At 45.3% G+C, this 18,859-nt stretch overlaps 1 protein-coding gene across 1 annotated transcript in view; it reads right to left on the reverse strand.

Annotated features, from left to right (window-relative positions):
- ngfrb (nerve growth factor receptor b) overlaps nt 1-18,859 on the reverse strand; it is a 193,477-nt gene that overhangs the window by 111,592 nt on the left and 63,026 nt on the right. The gene's annotated exons all lie outside the window — the stretch shown is intronic.

The raw sequence follows: 18,859 nt of genomic DNA on the forward strand, positions 1-18,859 counted from the left end.
TTATGCCAATTGGATGGGCTACAGCTCATAGCACAGGAGCTTTGTCATACACTAGTGATAATAAAATCAATTGGCCTTTCTTTGGATATGACAAATTAATGGTTAATGGCCACCCTGGGTCTGGATCAGGGGCTGTGTGTGTTACAGGGCAAATCAGATCTGGTGTTCAATTTCCTACAACTGCAATAAACTGGCAATGCTCCACTGACACTGATGAAACATAGTAGCAAATGACCTTTGGTCGGGAGTTCAAGATATTTGCTGCAATGTGTGACCATGTGTTTGGTCTGAACTAATATAAAATGGGTAATGGCCGCCTGCTGGGCTCAGATTTACGGTTTCATGATATTTTGTGAAACCTGAATGGAACTAACAACTGGTTTGGGTGTAACACGAAAGTCTGGTGTTTAGGAAGAATGCAGGGTGGCCCGCTCTTAAGTAAAATAACCGTGAGACCTGGGGGTATATATGAGGGAGAGGGTGGCAGGGATGCTGGTGACCATAAGAGCCATGGCGGTGGGGGAAGGAGGTGATCCTGGTGAGCATAACTTCGCCTGGTGGCGGAGTACATATATGCTCATAAAAATGAACAAGCAGGCAAAGGCTCGGGAAAACTCCCAGGGTCAGTCTCCCACAAGCTGTCCTAGAAATAAAGGCATTGACTAAGGGACGTGGGACAATCTTTCAAAATGCATAACCGCCCGTCACAATGGAAGAACATGTATTAAAACGTAGAAATCTGAGTAGCCCATTCAGCCTATCAGCCCAATTCTGCCATTTAATTGGTCATGGCAAATCTACATTGTTATCATGTTATGGCAAGTTTGGAAATAAATATTCCTCTTTGTGCCCATTCCATTATTTTTTCAACGCATGTCGTATCGCGCAGCATTGCCCATCTAAAGTTGCTCACTTCCAAATCTTTTTCAAACTTGTATTTCTTAACCAATCATTCGGAAGTAAGCTTGGAATAAATCCACCCTCTGATTTCCCATCCTACCCCATTTTGCAATGTTTCTATTCCCTGAATCCTGCATCCCTGACAATCCAGGAACCCACTGGGTGGGGAAACTATAAGTTTATAAACTATCACTCCACGGAGCAGCAGTAAGGGAAACTACCATCTCATATGTCTTCCGCCTGGACAAAGTCTCTTTCAGAACCTATGCTTCCTGACAAGAAAATAAATCATTTGACCCCAGTACCGCAAACACCAGGTATTTTTCCTTTGGTCCCATTCTGTCAAAGCTCTGCGTCTCTCCTTAGATGATATCAAATGCGGAGTACATATAAATGCTTGGATTCAAGAACATTTGGCAACTACTCCCTTATGAAGTATTTAAAATCCCTCATAGTGGGACCACAAAAGTGGCAGATTTTGCATGTGTGCAGTTAAATGCTAATTATCTAAAGTTCTAAATGCAACCCAAAATACTCAAAGGGACTGTGTAAGATTTTGGAATGTTATAGGGTAAAATGAAATGAATGAAAATCGCTTACTGTCACTAGTAGGCTTCAAATGAAGTTACTGTGAAAAGCCCCTAGTCGCCACATTCCGGCACCTGTTCGGGGAGGCTGGTACGGGAATTGAACCCGCACTGCTGGCTTTGTTCTGCTTTACAAGCTAGCTGTTTAGCCCAGTGTGCTAACCCAGCCCCTGTGTGCTAAACCAGCCCCTGTAAACCACTGGTAAAATCATAGGTACAAGGTTACATGCAAGAAATTGAAGTGTGAACCGTGCAGTAAGACATTTCCATTTTATAGAAAACTTGACACCTTCAACAGCTGCTGCTATTATACCTCTGTATGAGGCCCAGTCTCAGTATTCTCATTTAAAATTGTAACTGAGAAATAGAGTATAATAACTCTGTAATAACTGTCTGCCAGCTTAGGAGTTATGGAAAGCCAGTATTAGTGTACACGTGACAATTTCATCTTTAATTTGGGGGGAGTACCAAGTACAGCTCATGGCACAGAACATGAAACAAATCAGGTGGCAAATTGCCCAGGGTATCTCTTGCACAAATTCTAGCTGGCACCAGGATCCAGCGATCTAGTAACATGCCCACCTTCTTGTCCATGTGTGAAGAATAAAAGCAGATAGAAGCAAAAAGGAACAGAAACAGAAAGAATTACAAGGACCAGGATTTCCCTTTCCCCTTCCCCACCCACCCCAGTGATGGAGGCAGATCGCCATTGGCCAACGGCAGGGTCTTCTAGTCTCACCAAGGTCAATGGCCATTTGCGTTGCTCACTGGCCGCACCGTGGGGGAACCCGCCACGGGGCAGGATCAACTTCTGCAGGACCGGAATATCCTGCTGGCGGGATGGGCCAGAAAATGCGTCACAAGTATACCAGCAAACAGATACATTTTTGAATTGGCCAACAATTTCTTGTGGTTTCCTCTCACAGTCCAAAAATGTGCAGGTTAAGTGGATTAGCCATGCTAAATTGCCCCTTAGTATCCAAGGATGCTTCATAATGTTGAATTGGCCAACAATTTCTTGTGGTTTCCTCTAAGTCCAAAAATGTGCAGGTTAAGTGGATTAGCCATGCTAAATTGCCCCTTAGTATCCAAGGATGCTTCATAAATCACCCTTTAAGATGAGGTGTGTATTACAGCTTAAAGACCAAAAGGTAGCAATGATGCTGTTGTATGAATCATAAAGAACAGAAGGAGGAACATGAAAAATCTGTGAAATTCAATAAAGTACTTCTGAAGTGTGGCCACTGATGTAAAAATGCAACGGTCAAGTTGCGCAAAGTCAAATCCCACAAACAATGAAGTTATATCACTAATTAATTCCTCTATTTCAGAAGTATCTTATCAAGGTTGCCAATAAGACTGATCCCGCAGAGGGAGCACATGCTCTCACAGTCAATGTGGTGCGTAATCAGCACACACCTCACATAATTTGCCCTTGCTTTACATGCATATACTTCAATCATGACAGTAGGAAAAGAACGAGATGGATGGAAACCAGCAGACTGTGACAATACTGAGAATCATAGAATTATAGAATTTACAGTGCAGATGGGGGCCATTCGGCCCTTGGAAAGAGCACCCTACTTAAGCCCATACCCCACCCTAGCCCCGGAGCCCAGTAAACCCACCTAACCTTTTTGGACACTAAGGGGCAATTGAGCATGGCCAATCCACCTAACTTGCACATCGGAGGGTGGGTAATGATTAACAGAATGTCTCGTGGGCCGCACTCAGAAACCAGATGGACCGCATGTGGCCACCAAGCCGCAGGTTCTCACCACTGCCATAAACTAAGTATCTCTCTCCATTGTACTATCCAATTGATTCTGGTTTGATTGCCCAGTTTTTGATGCTTCTGTTCTTTCCAACTGTTCACCAATAATTGTGTGATGACACCCTCCTGATATCAGTCCTAAATTTGACTTTTATTAGTTTCCACTTGCTCCTTGCTTTTGTCTCACTATTTAATGATGCAGATTTATCTTTTCCATATCTTAGATTAACTCAATTATTAGACACCCTCTTTCCCAGATGAAAAGCCTGAAGACTTCCTCATTCACAGGAACCTGCCTCCCATCCATTGACTCCATCTACACCTCCCGCTGCCTGGGGAAAGCGGGCAGCATAATCAAAGACCCCTCCCACCCGGCTTACTCACTCTTCCAACTTCTTCCATTGGGCAGGAGACACAAAAGTCTGAGAACACGCACAAACAGACTCAAAAACCAGCTTCTTCCCCACTGTTACCAGACTCCTAAATGACCCTCTTATGGACTGACCTCATTAACACGACACCCTGTATGCTTCACCCAATGCCGGTTGTTATATAGTTACATTGTGAGCCTTGTGTTGCCCTATTATGTATTTTATTTTATTTCCTTTTCTTTTCATTAACTTAATGATCAGTTGAGCTGCTCACAGAAAAATACTTTTCATTATACGTTGGTACATGTGACAATAAACAAATCCAATCCAATCCAATCATCTTTGGTCAGAACTCAGATCTTCTAACACAAATAATCAATCTTGTGCCTCTTTATTGCAGGGCATCCAATGCTTGAATCTATCATGTGTCTCAATGTTTTGTGGTGTATTCTCCAGATTGGCCCAGCTGCTCTCAATTTAACATCATTAAATTTGTAGGACTAGTTTATATTACAAGGTGTGGGGGAGAGGAGGGTTTGTTAGTTCAGCTGGCGTGACGACTACAGTGTAATGCAGAGTGATACCAAGGGCGTAGTTTCAAACTGTGCACCTACTATTATAGTTCATGGAGGGCTGCCTCCTCAACTTGCCCCATGCTTGCGGAGTGGTGCCCCTCAAGCTTTATAAAGCCGATTGTCTCTAATTGACAGAGATGGTTCTTTGTGGACGGTGGCTAATTGCTACTTTATAAACCTTGAGTATCGGTGAAAAAAGACACATGTTGTTGACACGTTTTCATCTTGCATTCATCAGGAAAATTCACAAGAATGCAAATGTAAAGGGAACAAGTCAACCTGCCTAGTTTGAATTTAAACAAAGTTTGGCAGTTAAACGTCATTCTTCAGTTAACTGGTGCATTCTCCATGGCAATGTCTCCACTAATCAGAGTCCGCTTGCCAGCCAAGCAACACTCTCTGACCTTGCGGTATGAATTGTTGTTTACATTTGGTATTCTTGTGAAATGTCCTGTTGCATGCAAAATGAAAAGTTTTGCGACTTATTCAGCAATACTCAAGTCCTGAACCAAAGGACTTTGTCTTTATGCACAAAATTCCAAAGTGTTGTGCAATGAAAATAACTGATTAGTTCACTATTCATTTCTTGGTGGCACCTTTTATTTCTCATTTTGCATAACAATAAATGCATTTTGTCATGAGACTATTGGGCGCAATTCAGCGATTCCATTGCACCTGCCGCAGATCCGGGCACAATGGGTGAATCGCGCGCGAGCCCCAAATAAGCTCACCACCAGGCGACGGGCCATTCGCGAGTCACCCAACTCGCTCCGCCCGGTACGATCTGGAACCCGCCTTCTTTGGACGAGATTCTGATCTGAATATTTAAATGCGCGGCACCTAATGTTATGTTCTGTGCTGTGGCCGTGGTACAGATGCACACAGAACATCTAATTTTTTGACTAGTAAAATACTTTATTAACAAGATGAACACGTGCAAATGTGACGTGTTTTCCTTTCTTCCGGTCAACCTGGCACCCAGTGCATCCCATGATTTCCGGTTCATCAAAGAAGAAAAAGTCTAACTCGTCAATCGGCGACTCCATCGGGTATGCTTTTGTGACTACCCCATTTGTAAAATACTCATTTGGATCAAACTTAAACTCCAGAGTAAAGCTCATGGGCTGTCCATTCTCAGAAAATTTTACGTTTACATCTTGCAGATGCTTTAGGATAGGCTCATCATGCCACTGCTCCTGTACCATGTCACTGAGCACATCCACATTTTTGAAGACTGTCAACCAGAATTCTGAAATTCCCTTTGGCTCCTCCATCTCTTCATTTGGTTTATCTTCTTCCACTTTAACTTTTACTTTTAACTCAATCAGATAACTGCGCCATTATATATCATTATCACTCACAACAATCCTCTGTCGCTGTGCTGTCTGGAATGTACAGCCGCTCAACTAGGTTTAGGGCCTCACGTGCGTCTGCAGCTATGATGGACTCGCATTCCGTGTCCACAATGGAAAATGGTATGATGTGACTTCTGTTGTGCACCCATGCTTCAAATTCACATGCTCCCAGCGTCACACTCTCATCCCCATTGTAGTCTTTCAGTTGTCTTGTTTGATTGACAACTTTCATTTTAACTCGCAGCCCGTTCAAATCAGACAAACTGAGACGGTTGGCCCTCACTCCTGTGTCGAGCTTGCATTTAATCAATGTGGCATTCAGCATCACTAGAATTGTCCACCTGTCTTCGATGATATCAGTATCTCCATCACTATAGTTGCAACTGGTCAGTAAGACTTCTTCACTTTGCATATTCGGACTCATCCTGTCATTAGTCGAAATCAGATCAACAGGTCTTCAATGGACATCTGATCAATCGCGTTTGTAATATGTATATAGGTAAGCCAGTGAAGGGTTAATTATTACATCTCAGTGTAATTCAAACACTAGAGGGCACCACCAGTTCCCAGTATAATTATCAGAACTCAGGGGCTGCTGGGTTGAAGAAGATCAGCAGCAACCAGCACGAGGAGTAGTTTAAATTAGAGAGATTAGCATGAGGACATTAGTAAATACTAGATTATATATATGTATTCTTGTTAATCAGATACAACCTAACTTTCTTAATAGATATAGCTCAGTAGAGTGTTTGAACTCTATTTAATTAATCATTTTCAATAAATTAGTTTTGCTTTAATACAAAGATTAGTGGTTTCTTTATCATCAACTCAACAGACCATTCTGGATTAAAAGGCAAATAATAATGACATATTACCACAAAAGGTAATATAAAAGTGTTGACTGATCCTGTTTGATCCACTGTTGGATGCAAAAAGCATTGCTTCACAAAGTGATTTGTTCCGCTACATTTGGAACACATCTTCCCAAATCCTGGACATTGCTGAGGCCCATGTCGATTGCCGTATCACTGGCATAAGATGGCGGATCCAGTCAGCCGCTTAAAATGGCCGCTCGCACTGAGACCATGCTTCTCATTCAACTGCTTCACAATACTGATGGTGCTGGTATCTCCTTCTAGATTGGCTGCAAACTATTTCAGGTTGAGCATACAAATCTGCTATGCAGCTAGCTTGCTTTCATAACAAATATTAATAGCGTTTTCTAATTGAAACTCTTCTTCCCTCAATAGCCTCTCACGTACCTTATCATCTGACATCCTGAAGACTATCAGATCGACGACTTTAACATACTAAAATTGCACAACTGCGTCTTCAACCACAAGTCGGTTAAAAAAACTATCACTAGATATGCCTGCCTTCTGGGTAAGCATACAAAATAAATAACGTTCAAACATTTTATTTTTCTTCGTAGAGCAATGCCGATCAAAGTACTTTATTACTTCATCGAAGCTCTTGCTTTCCTCTTCGCTATCAAACGCGAAGGTATTATAAACTTCTATTGCTTGAGAACTTGTTACCATGAGCAGCAACGCAATACGCCTCTTGTCAGGCTGTGCCTGCAGACCAAGGGCTACATACATACAACATACAATGCAGAAGGAGGCCATTGGGCCCATCGAGTCTGCACTAACCCACTTAAGCCCTCACTTCCACTCCATCCCCATAACCCAATAATCCCTCTTAACCTTTTTTGGACACTAAGGGCAATTTAGCAGGGCCAATCCACCTAACCTGCACATCTTTGGACTGTGGGAGGAAACCGGAGCACCCGGAGGAAACCCACGTAGACACGGGGATAACGCGCAGACTCTGCACAGACAGTGACCCAGCGGGGATTCGAACCTGGTGCTGTGAAGCCACAGTGCTAGCCACTTGTGCTACTGTGCTGCCCGATAGAGTCTGCAGCATAGAGTCTGAATTGCTGCTTAGAAACACACCAATTCTCATCTCCGTTATCAATGACTTAACGTGGGTGGGGTGCCTTCAAACCTTCCATCTCTAACTTCACAGTCTTTCCATGCGTTGAGTTCCAATTGCCAGTAATTTACCAGGTAGGTGGAAGAATTTGCCTTCTTCTTTCTTCGGCCTGTTTCGTCCCGTTTCCTCCATTCTTATCTTCAATTGCTTTACACTCTTGGTACCATGTTATGTTCTGAGACACTCCCAGAGGCCCAAAGAAAATGCAGTTGGATAGTGGAATGTTTCTTGGCCCTTCAGTTTAGTGTAGTGTACTCATAATGTGACACAATCTGCAACATACTAATCTACTCCAGCCACAAAACAAATAGCCATCTTCTGTTGATTGGGTACAATAGGACTTGTACAAATACCCAGCTGATTGACATAATAAAGTTAACATATTTTCTATGAACTTTCACACAGATTTCACAGTACAGAAGGAGGCCATTCGGCCCATCGAGTCTGCACCGGCTCTTGGAAAGAGCACCCTACCCAAGGTCAACACCTCCACCCCATCCCCATAACCCAGTAACCCTACCCAACACTAAGGGCAATTTTGGACACTAAGAGCAATTTATCATGGCCAATCCACCTAACCTGCACATCTTTGGACTGTGGGAGGAAACCGGAGCACCCGGAGGAAACCCACGCACACACGGGGAGGATGTGCAGACTCCGCACAGACAGTGACCCAAGCCAGAATCGAATCTGGGACCCTGGAGCTGTGAAGCGATTGTGCTATCCACGATGCTACCGTGCTGTTTGTAAAAAAGCCAATAATTGTTGTCTTCTGTCACCTAAATTGGTATTTGTAATAAATACATTCGTAAATCAGTGAACTAACGCCACAAAAGGTCCTTTTTAATTGGCTGAAGCCATTTCTTTCCCCAATTGTTAAGAAGTTTGTCTACATATTTGACTTGCTGAATTGTGTATAATTATTTGAATATGTGGATTCTCATATTGCTGTATGTTACTTTCACTCCTTGGTACTACAAACACACAAGGATTTTGCAAAACATTTTTATGAAATTGCAAATTAATTCATCAATTAATTACCCCAAATCAGTTTCAAATGAGAGTTTACTTCCCCTCTGTAATCAGTATAATCTCATACACATATGGTGGCACAGTGGTTAGCATTGCTGTGGCACAGTGCCAGGGACCGGGGTTCGAATTCCGGTTTTGAGTGACTGTGTGGAGTTTGCACTTTCTCCTCGTGTCTGCATGGCTTTCCACCGGGTGCTCCGCTTTCCTCCCACAGTCCAAAGATGTGCAGGTTAGGTGGATTGACCATGATTAATTGCCCCTTGGAGACCAAAGGTAGGTGGGGTTCTGAGAATAGGGCAGGGGAATGGACCTAGGCAGGGTGCTCTTGTGGAGGGTCGGTGGAGACTTGATGGACTGATTGGCCTCCTTCTGTACTGTAGAGATTCTATTTTAAATGCTGTGCAAGTGGTGCTCTCTGTTTCAATGAGAATTGGGTTCAGTTTTCTAAACAGTTGGGACCTGTGGCATTATGATGGATGGGCTTAAGAGAGAGAAAGGAAAAGCTGGGTGCCTGAAGATCAATTCGATAAATTTTCAAAACACTTTTGTCACGTATGATTGATTTGGGAGGAAAATATGTAACTTTAAGGACTGAAATGTTGTTCACTGGTGTTACCATCATGGGCAATTAAGTGTTTAAGAATGAGTCAGCTGCTCGACCTCTTCTGTTGGTAGATGGTTCTGGGTTCAAGTCCCGCTCCAGGACTTGAGCACAAAAATCAAGTCTGTCACTTCAGTGCAGGAGGGCGGCACTGTCAGAGATGCTGTCATTTGGATTACACGTTAAACTGAGGCCTCATCTACCCTCTCAGGTGAACGTAAAATATCCCACAGCACTACTTTGAAGAAGGGCAGGGGAGTTATCTCTAGCGTCCTGGCCAATATTTATCCCTCAATAAACATCACAAAGAACAGAGTTTCTGGCCATTATCACTTTGTTCCTTGTGGGAGCTTTCTGTGCTGTATTTCCTACATTACAACAGTGAGCACACTTTAAAAGCATTTAATTGGCTGCAAAGCACTTTGAGTTGTTTGGTGGTCGTGGAAAGCACGATATGAATGCAACTCTTTTCATTTTGGGACTCTGTTCTTTACAGCTTTGTATTAGCTCATGTATTAATGCCTTTCAATAAAAATATCAAAAGGAAGTAGTTCCTAGGTGGAAAAAAAACAACTACATTTTCCCTTACTTTGACAACAGTACTAAAAGTATGCAATTTTAAAAGTAGCTAGATTACAATTAACAATTTCATTCTGAAAGTAGGGCCGTCCTGTTAGTGTTGCTACCTCTGGGCCAAATGTTCAAGTTCCACCCTGGGGCTTGATGAACATGGAAGGTGCTTTCATAATGTGGTCAAGCAAGTTGATTACCAGCCAGTAAACCCTTCCAATATGCCCAATGGAGGTAGTGGAAGAATGGGAGAGTATCCTGGTCAGCTGTACTGCAGGAAACAATGACAAACCACTGCAGCACCTTGACAAGTATAATCGTGGACCAATCCAATGGAAGTCCATGATCACCAATGTCCTCTTAGCCCATGGTACCTAGAGAAAGAGGAGCCTGAAAAGGAGTTTGATCAACTTATTAATCAGGTTTTAAACTTCAACTAGTTTGGGTTGGGACATTTCCTGAGTATCGTACAGAACCTATGCCTACAGCTAAAAAAGCATCAAAATCTGCAGCACCATATGATCACTTTGTTAACAGGAAAGTCAAGGATGACAGAGAGTGACCAGGCCTCCACTATTCACTCATCCAAAATTTCTACATATGCCCAGCAGCCAAGGTTTCCTCGCATTACCTCTCCCCATCAGGAATGCAGCCAATTTTGTGAAGGAGCAGGCTCACTCCTGCAAAACTGTATATTTGCAAATGCATTGTGACCCTTTCACAAACTTATGCCTTACCCAGATAGAAGTCTTACAACACCAGATTGAAGTCCAACAGGTTGGTTTGGAGTCACTAGCTTTCGGAGCGCAGCTCCTTCATCAGGTGAGTGGCTTACCCAGATATACAGAGGACAATGAAAGCCTTTCAATTATGTTCAAAGTTGAAAATCGCTTATTGTCACGAGTAGGCTTCAATGAAGTTACTGTGAAAAGCACCTAGTCACCACATTCCGGCGCCTGTCCGGGGAGGCTGGTAAGGGAATCGAACCGTGCTGCTGTCCTGCTTGGTCTGCTTTAAAAGTCAGCGATTTAGCTGATTGAGCTAAACCAGCCCCTAGTTGAGAAACACGATGTAAGGACTGGGTCATTATAACTCTGCAGTAATTATGAAAATGACCCAAATGGCACATTTTCAGCCGCTGCATATCATGATGTCACTCAACGTACCGAGAACATTTTAAACCCCTGAATTCTGAGGGCTTGTTTTTTATTCGCTCAATAGACGATGCAAGGTACAAGGTGGCAATGGGCATGCCAGCACTTGTCTCCTCCTGATTGCTCACTTAACATCTCAGCTCTTGAGAATGTGGGAAGAAAAAATCTCAGCCTGAAAATAGTTATCTGCACACACCATCTCAAAATGATTTTGCACAGCAGAGTGCCTACATTCCAAAAACTGCTTAGAATGTCTGACACACCAATTGTCATCCAAGAACTTCAACAGTATCTCAGTCCAGTCGCATTCACATTCTGCTTAAACTGTCAAAGGCTACGGTAACATTTTAGCATCTGACTAAGTATGAAGTTCAAATTATTGATTTCTTCAGCATAGAGAGTAGACCATCTGACTAACAGTCTCTATGGGAGCAATAGAGAGAAACGAGCAACAGCGTGAGTGACTCTATACAGACAATGATTTATTGAGATTCAGTACTAGTAAATGACTCATGAACAATGAATGTTTTACTGGAGGCCACACAGCATGCGTTATTAATGGAAACGGGTTTGTTCCTGTGGTATTTATTTCGGATCATTTCTGCAAAAATTCAGTCTTTTTAAATAGAAACTTTTCCGAGAAAACAATGCAAGAGTGAATGAGGTTTGGTTTTTATGTCCTTTCAATGTCAAATCAACTGATTTCAATTTGGACTTGGGCCAGTGAGGATGACCGACCAATGCAGGATGATGTATTTTTCTTCAGTGTCACAGTTGGAGCTCAGCAGTATGATTTGCATACATTGCTAATGTTTTCACTTGGACCGCACATAAACAGGGCACCCACACCCTCGAATTGGGCTCAGTTCAGTCCCAAGTCGGAGAGGTAAAAGACAACTGACTCTTCCATCCAGTCCCAAATCTTTCGAAAGGCTTCAGCACCCTTCTAAAATCAAGCCCCTCAAAGGCATTACCAAGATAATAACCCTGGTTTGGTCACAATGCGTACTTGATTACTAATTCATATTTGAAAAGCACTGGAATTGTGCTTCAGGATAATCCATTCTAACCCCATCATATTTTGTGAATAAATAATGCAAGAAACAGACGCAAGTGAGATGAACTTCAGTTGTCCTCATTTGGGCCCAGCGCCTGAGGCAATTTACCGAGTCAGGTGATTTATATCATGTTCCCTAAGGAAGCACCACACAGGCCCCCTAGTGGTAGCTCTGATGTTACAGCAAGTGGAAAAAACTGACAAGAGGCCAAAAAGTGAGAAAAATGTATGGAAATATATTGAAAAAGAAAGAAAAGAGAAAAGAATGAAATAAAGGGGTACGGTAAGTCAAACTAAGCAGAAGGAAAAACAGTGGTAAAGGAGAGAAGAGAGAGAGAGTAAAGTGCTGTAAAGAGCAAATAAACACAATTAAGAAAAGGCTGAGGGATAAATTTGCTTTCTGCAGGTGGAAACAGAGCTGGGGTCTGCTTCCAGGCACTGGCATAGATCCCCCTCCCCGCCACCCAAAGGAACGGAAAGACTTGTGCTCGGTCATATCTCTCAAAAACACTTCAGCAGTGTCTCGCACGTTGTGGATGACGGTTGTTATGTGAGTAATGCAGCAGCTATTTTCTAAACAAAAGGATCCCACAAACAGCAGAGATGAATGACAAGTTAATTTGTTTTTGGGTGTAGGCTGACGAACGCAGGTTGGCAACTAAGATCTCTCACAGATATCTATCTTCTTCTTCAAGTAGTGTCATAGGATCTTTCGCATCCATCTGAACCACAGAAAGAGAGGAGAGAAAGCGATAGGGCCCTTCCTCAACAAGGCAACTCAGGCACTACCGCACGACTGCATTAGACACGAGCCCAGAGAATGTGTTCAAAACTGAGGTGGGACTAAACCTTTTGATTCAGATGCAAGAACTGTAAATAAACCAAGACAAGCAGATCTCGCAACCCTGCTTGAAGCCCATGCAGGCAACATCATGGTTATCGGTCAATTCCTGTAACAGCACAGAGACAGTTCAGTGCCATATCACATCTGCAATGAGGTAGTTTTATGTATCTTGCCTGTTCAAAGGTGATTACAGGGAATTACAGGTTCAGTATGCGATCCAGAAGTGGGGCTGACTGCTTCAGCTAGGCACTGGTCAATCAAGTGGGGACTGTCAGCAGTAAAGCCACTGCCACTGGACAGCACTGGCAATGCAAGGCTGTTTATTTAAAGATGAATGTGAGTAATACAGTGCCAGCCATACCGTAGCCACCTGGGTTGGCCACTTCCCGACTTAAAATGGAGATTCGCTAAGAACGCAGGGAAAAGTGGACAGGTACAGGGAAGCAAGCAGAATGCCAAGCTTCCTGTATATTAGACTCGCAGAAAAGCAGATAGCACTGAAACTGACGGCCATCTGCATATTGATGAGTGATCCCCGGGAACAATAGCAACAGTTAAGATAATCGAGGCAAAGCCAGACTCCTCGGCGCCAGCAGGAGCCAAAACAAAAGAAGCCAACGGACACTTAGGAACCGCCCAGTGATCAGGGAACAGCTCCAGTATTGGAGAAATCAATTCAAATGATCAGAACTTAGTCCAATCAATTGGAACCAGGTACAGGGTCCGCCCACAAGGGCACGAAACCCCTGGGGACTATAAAATAGAGTCCCCAAGTTCTGTTCGTCCTTCTTGGCAGGGTCTCCCAGCAGCTCAAAACAACTCTTGACAGAGACCTGCCTAGCAGCTGCACCAACAAGTAAGTGTCCAGTCAACGCACGGTACGAGATAGGCGCTCCTGACCCTTAGTCCATACCAGCTGGAAGCCTGCAGTCTCAGGATCGAACGAGAGGCCATTGTTCCCTGACCCAGTGGGTTCCTTTTCCAAAACCTAAGTATTGGCCTTTAGTGGTAGAAGTAGTCTAGTTTTGTAGTATTTATGCATGAGTATCGATTGACTGTGTATATAATAAATGTGTTTTGATTTGAACCTTACTAACTGGTGTATTGAGTTATTGATCAGCACTTGAACTTGAACCCCGTGGTGGTATTGTAAAGATACCTGGCGACTCTAGAGCAAGGTGATAAAACAGAGCCAATTGGGTGTAAAGCACACTCACCAAAACAAGCAACAATACTGTCCCAGCAGCCTTGGAAGCACTGTGGCCAATAAGGCGCAGAGATCAAGTGCAGGACAGGGTTCTAAATGCCCATTGGCTGGGCGATCCATTTCCCCGAGGAGTCACAATCTTCATTCACATATAAGCTCTGCCGACAGGGGAACAGTGTGGCAGAAACTAAGAATTTTATCCAGGTTATTGTTTAAAATTTGCTCTTCTTCAAATTTACTCCCTCAAAACAGAAGCCAAACATTCATGGAAGACGGCAATATATTCAGGACGCACCTGAGTGTCTTTGGGTCGACATGGACAAGATGAGCCAAATGGCTCCTTCTGTGCTGTATCATTGCCCCATTAAGATGGAGGCAGGTTCACCTAGCATAGCTGTCATAAAAGCAAAAGAGAACAAGATTTCTCTGCATTGATTCATCTGTCTATTATCCGATCTATGGGGTTGTGCTTAATATGTACTCAGTACAGTTCCTGGCCACACAGAAGAGATCTGTAATTCTCTATGTGGGAGACCTAAATACAAAACTACATCTCAGCACCATTGCACTCATCGGGCTCAATTTAAGGGCCTTGTCATGCCCGGCCTATTGTCGTGATGAGGTCGTTAAATCTCGCGAGAGGCCCATCACGAGATTCGTGACGCTCGAGACATGTCGTGAGATTTAACCAAACTCGCGAGACGTCACAATCTGGATCTGACCCGCTATTCCAAAGAGCCATTAGGTTCATTCAAATATGCAGACACCGGATTATTTGGGCTCCCGGGAACTAACAGCCTCCCCAGTGAGGCTCAGACTGGGCACCATCTAACACTGGTCCACACAAACGTTGACCAAGTGCAACAGCACCAGGGGGTTTCCTAGGCCATTGGAGACTGCTGGGTAGTCACGGACAGGTCAGGGTGGCATCCGGGCACTCCCCAGCTCCCAGGCTCCATGGCACAGCCTGCCTGGAACCTTGCCGCTGCCACCCTGACACTGTTAAGGTGTCCAGGTGGCATTGCCAAATTTGCAGGGGCACTGCCAGGGGTTAGGGCCTGAGGGACCATGCCCATTAATGGGATGATGATGGTGGTGTATGAAGGCTGGGGGGGATGAAGGCCAGGTATGAAGGGGTCTCATAAACATTGGGAGGATGAAAGGTGTGGTTCTTGAGAGCAGGGTGGGGGGGGGGGGGGGGGAGACCTGAAAAGGGGCCCTAAAAATCCCATTGCTGGGTATTCTCACTTGGGGTGTGGGGGTGATGCCCATGCGTGTAGGGGGTGACATTACAAGTGGGTGGGGGAGTGTGGAGATCCTCAAGCTCACTTCGAGATCGGGGAAACCTTTCAAAATGGTGGCCCGATATCTGAGGAACCAATCTGGCCAGCATGTTCAGCTCCCCAGTGATGAAAACATTTCTGTGGGCGCAAGGGAGATGCTGGGTGAGTGCCATTCAGTACTGGTCTCCACAAACAGGGGCCAGACAGAACGGCACTCATGGGGTCTCCTAGGGGACTGGAGGCCCCCAAGTGAGAGCCCTTTGGCAGGTTGCTACCCTGGCACTGCTGGTACCATCCAGACACTTTGGCACTGCCAGCCTGGCAACTTGACAGTGCCAACCTGGCACCCTGGCAGTGCCACCAAGGTAGCACAGCCAAGGTGCCAAGCTGCAATTTTTTTGTGTAACTGTTTTCGGGCTGGGAGTGCCCTGCGCAGGTATTGGGGTGGGAGCGGGGGGGGGGGGGGGGGCGGAGGTGGCAGTGACCCCCTCATAGTGAATTGTGGCTTGGGGAGGGGTCGGGGGTCCAGAGATCTGGATGCCATTTTAAAAAGCTGTCTCAATCTCTCGCTACTCTGAGGGGTTCTTACGAGTGGAGGTCCTCAGCGCAGAAAACAAGGTTACGTGTAGCCTTGGCTGCACATTCCCCATTGTGGCCTCCTTTCTTGCTGGCGGCATGTTAAATAGCGACTATACGCGCTCGCTATGGGACTTTGTTCCCAGCTATGGGACTTTGTCCCCATTTAGTTAATTCACACCCTAAGTGTGGGGGCTAGACTGGGAGAAACTTTGTTGATTCGTGCCAGTACTTCGTAAAGGTAGAAATTAGTCTTGGCATGTTTCCAAGTGCGATATAGTTTGGAAGCATGCACCAGAAACTACTCTCCCAGGTGTCCAATAATATCTGTTGATGCAGCCATCTTCAAAGCTCAGTCCACCCATGTGCAGAAACAGCTTTTTTTCTAATACCAAATTTTTAAGCCTATTTCTCAGCAAAAGAAACCTTCAAGTTCCCCGGCTGGAGGCATCTCCAACCCAAATTTGTTCAGCTAGGAAAATCCGCAATCCCACCTCATTGCCAGACTAATATCTTGCAGGACAGAAGATATTTGTGATGTATCATGGAAATCAAGTGCCAACTGAGCTGGTTTATTCTGTTTCACAGAATACAGACACAAATAGCCCTCTCATGATTTTGGGCCTCAGGCCTCATCAGCTTGTTGACTGGTAATCAGTTATCCAGAGTCACCTTCGCAGATCTGTTGCTGGTGAAGGTAAGCCAGCAGGTAGGGAGCAACAGGTGAACAGTGAGAGATTACATTTTGGGGCCAGCAGTGCTTCAGAAGCATTGTGGAGCCAGAAGGAGATTTGTGTTCCTGCTCCCATTTCCTCCATAAAGATAATTTTAAGAATTGTACTGGTGACTATCTGCAGTGGTCCCTGGTTAGACCACATTGTGAACCAGAAAACTAACTGAAACAGATGACTGTTCGATACAACATTAACTAATTCTAAGGATGGATCCTTAAAAGGTGTTTTAGGCCCCTTATTAACATATCCTGGGTCTCTGACATTAGAATAGCAGCCAAAACCAACCATGGCATCTAACATACTTCAGGCATTCTTGAACAGAGGTTACAGTCCCTCAAAATTAATTGTCCCCGTCCACCACACACCCCGGGCGCGATTCTCCCAGACAGGGAGAAATCGTAAGGCTGGCGTCAAATCCGGGCGGGTTTGACGCCAGCCTCCCCCTCCCCGACCGGGAACCGATTCTGGTCCCCGGTCGGGGCTAGCATGCCGCCGCCGTAAACTCCGGCATCGCGGGCTTAACGAATTTCGTTAAGCCCGCTTGCCAGAGTTTACGCCGGCTGACGCGTCACATGACGTCAGCCGCGCATGCGCGGATTGGAAGACTCCAACCCGCGCATGCGTGGATGACGTCATCGCGCATTTGCGCGAAACCCGCGCATGCGCGGGCCGGGATGCCCCTCAGCCGCCCCGCGAAGTGATACAGCGGGGCGGCGGAAGGACAAAGAGTGCGCGGGTATCGGACCCGCTGCCCGCGATCGGTGCCCACCGATCGCTGGCCCATGGCACCCTTGGCACGGCCGTGGTACTGCCGTGCCAATCGGTGCCATGGTTTTAAAAATCGGCACTTTATGGCCGTTTTTACGAACGGCCAGACCAGGTGTGTTTGCTGTTCGTAAAAACAGCCGTAAAGGGCTTGGAACTCGGCCCATCGGCCAGCTGAGAATCGCTGCTGGCCGTAAAAAAACGGCGGCAGCGATTCGTATCGGGAGTCGGGCGTGGGGGGGGGGGGGGGGGGAGAATAGCGGGAGGGCGTCAGACTAGCGTGGCCGTAAACTTTTACGAACCCCGCTATTCTCCGCACCGTCGTGAGTGCGGAGAATTGCGCGCCCCATTTTCTGTCTGGAAAATGGATGCAACAGAAACCAATTTCGCCCTTGTAAAATCTCTAATCAGAAATTCCAAATGAAATAACGGCTATATGTACCCACAGTCCGATCTCATAGTCAAAGTTACATTCCCTCGACTGTTACCCACAAACATTTAAACACTCTTCTATTTTCTTTTCACCAGTAGAAATAAGTTCAATTTGGCGAGCGTTTCTTCTAACCACTGGATACCTAAATCCCTGAATCAAATGAACCTGATTAGACAAAGGGCTGGATTCTCCACAGCCCCACTCCGAAATCGCGTTCGGCGGGGGGGGGGGGGGGGTGTGAATCCAACTTCACGGCAAAATCGGGCCCGGCGGCGATCCGGCGATTCTTCGGGACCCGAGAATTGGCGTGTTCACGGAGTACACCGTGCGGCTGTGGAGCTATTGACAGAGGCCAGCCCAGCGATCCTCCGCTCCCCACGGGCCGAGTTCCCGACGGTGTGGTTCTAATCACCGGTTGGGATGCTCACGTGAGTCCACAGCTGCCCTGGTGAGGCAGGGCATCGGACACCGGGGTGGGGAGAGCCTAATAGGCAGCCTGGGGATAGATCGGCGCAGTCGGATTTTCGGGCGCACGGCCGATCGAGCGGTCTACATTCTTCATCTATCTCCGGAGAATTCAGCAGCCACCGGAAGGGGATTCACACCCAAGGAAGGGCAATACGTATTCGCCAAAACCACCAGAAAAGGTTTGGGCTTAATAGCTTAACCCCTCAGCTAATAAATATTAGCTTGCAGCCTTATTCATCACCTTTTAGTTATTTTTGGTGATTTAAAACAAAAACAAATTGAGCAACTTCTTAAAAAAATGTTTTCTTTCCCTCTCTTTATTGCACTTATTTTGGCCTTGAATTAACTATTCTAATTGACATTTCCCGGTCCAGACTCTGTGTGCCTCATGTATGATTATTGAATCGGATTTAAAGAGACACAAAGTTGCTTGCCCTGTTTCCACAGGGCCCAGACACCCTGTAGCATCTGTTGAGCTGAAATGGTTTCCTAATTACCATAGGTTCCACTGTCAAAGCTCATGGGAAATTGGTGGGAAAGTGTGAGCACAATGAATGTCTGTTCATGCTCCTTCA

The sequence above is a fragment of the Scyliorhinus canicula genome, chromosome 19, assembly GCF_902713615.1.
Source record: "Scyliorhinus canicula chromosome 19, sScyCan1.1, whole genome shotgun sequence".
Classification (NCBI taxonomy): domain Eukaryota; kingdom Metazoa; phylum Chordata; class Chondrichthyes; order Carcharhiniformes; family Scyliorhinidae; genus Scyliorhinus; species Scyliorhinus canicula.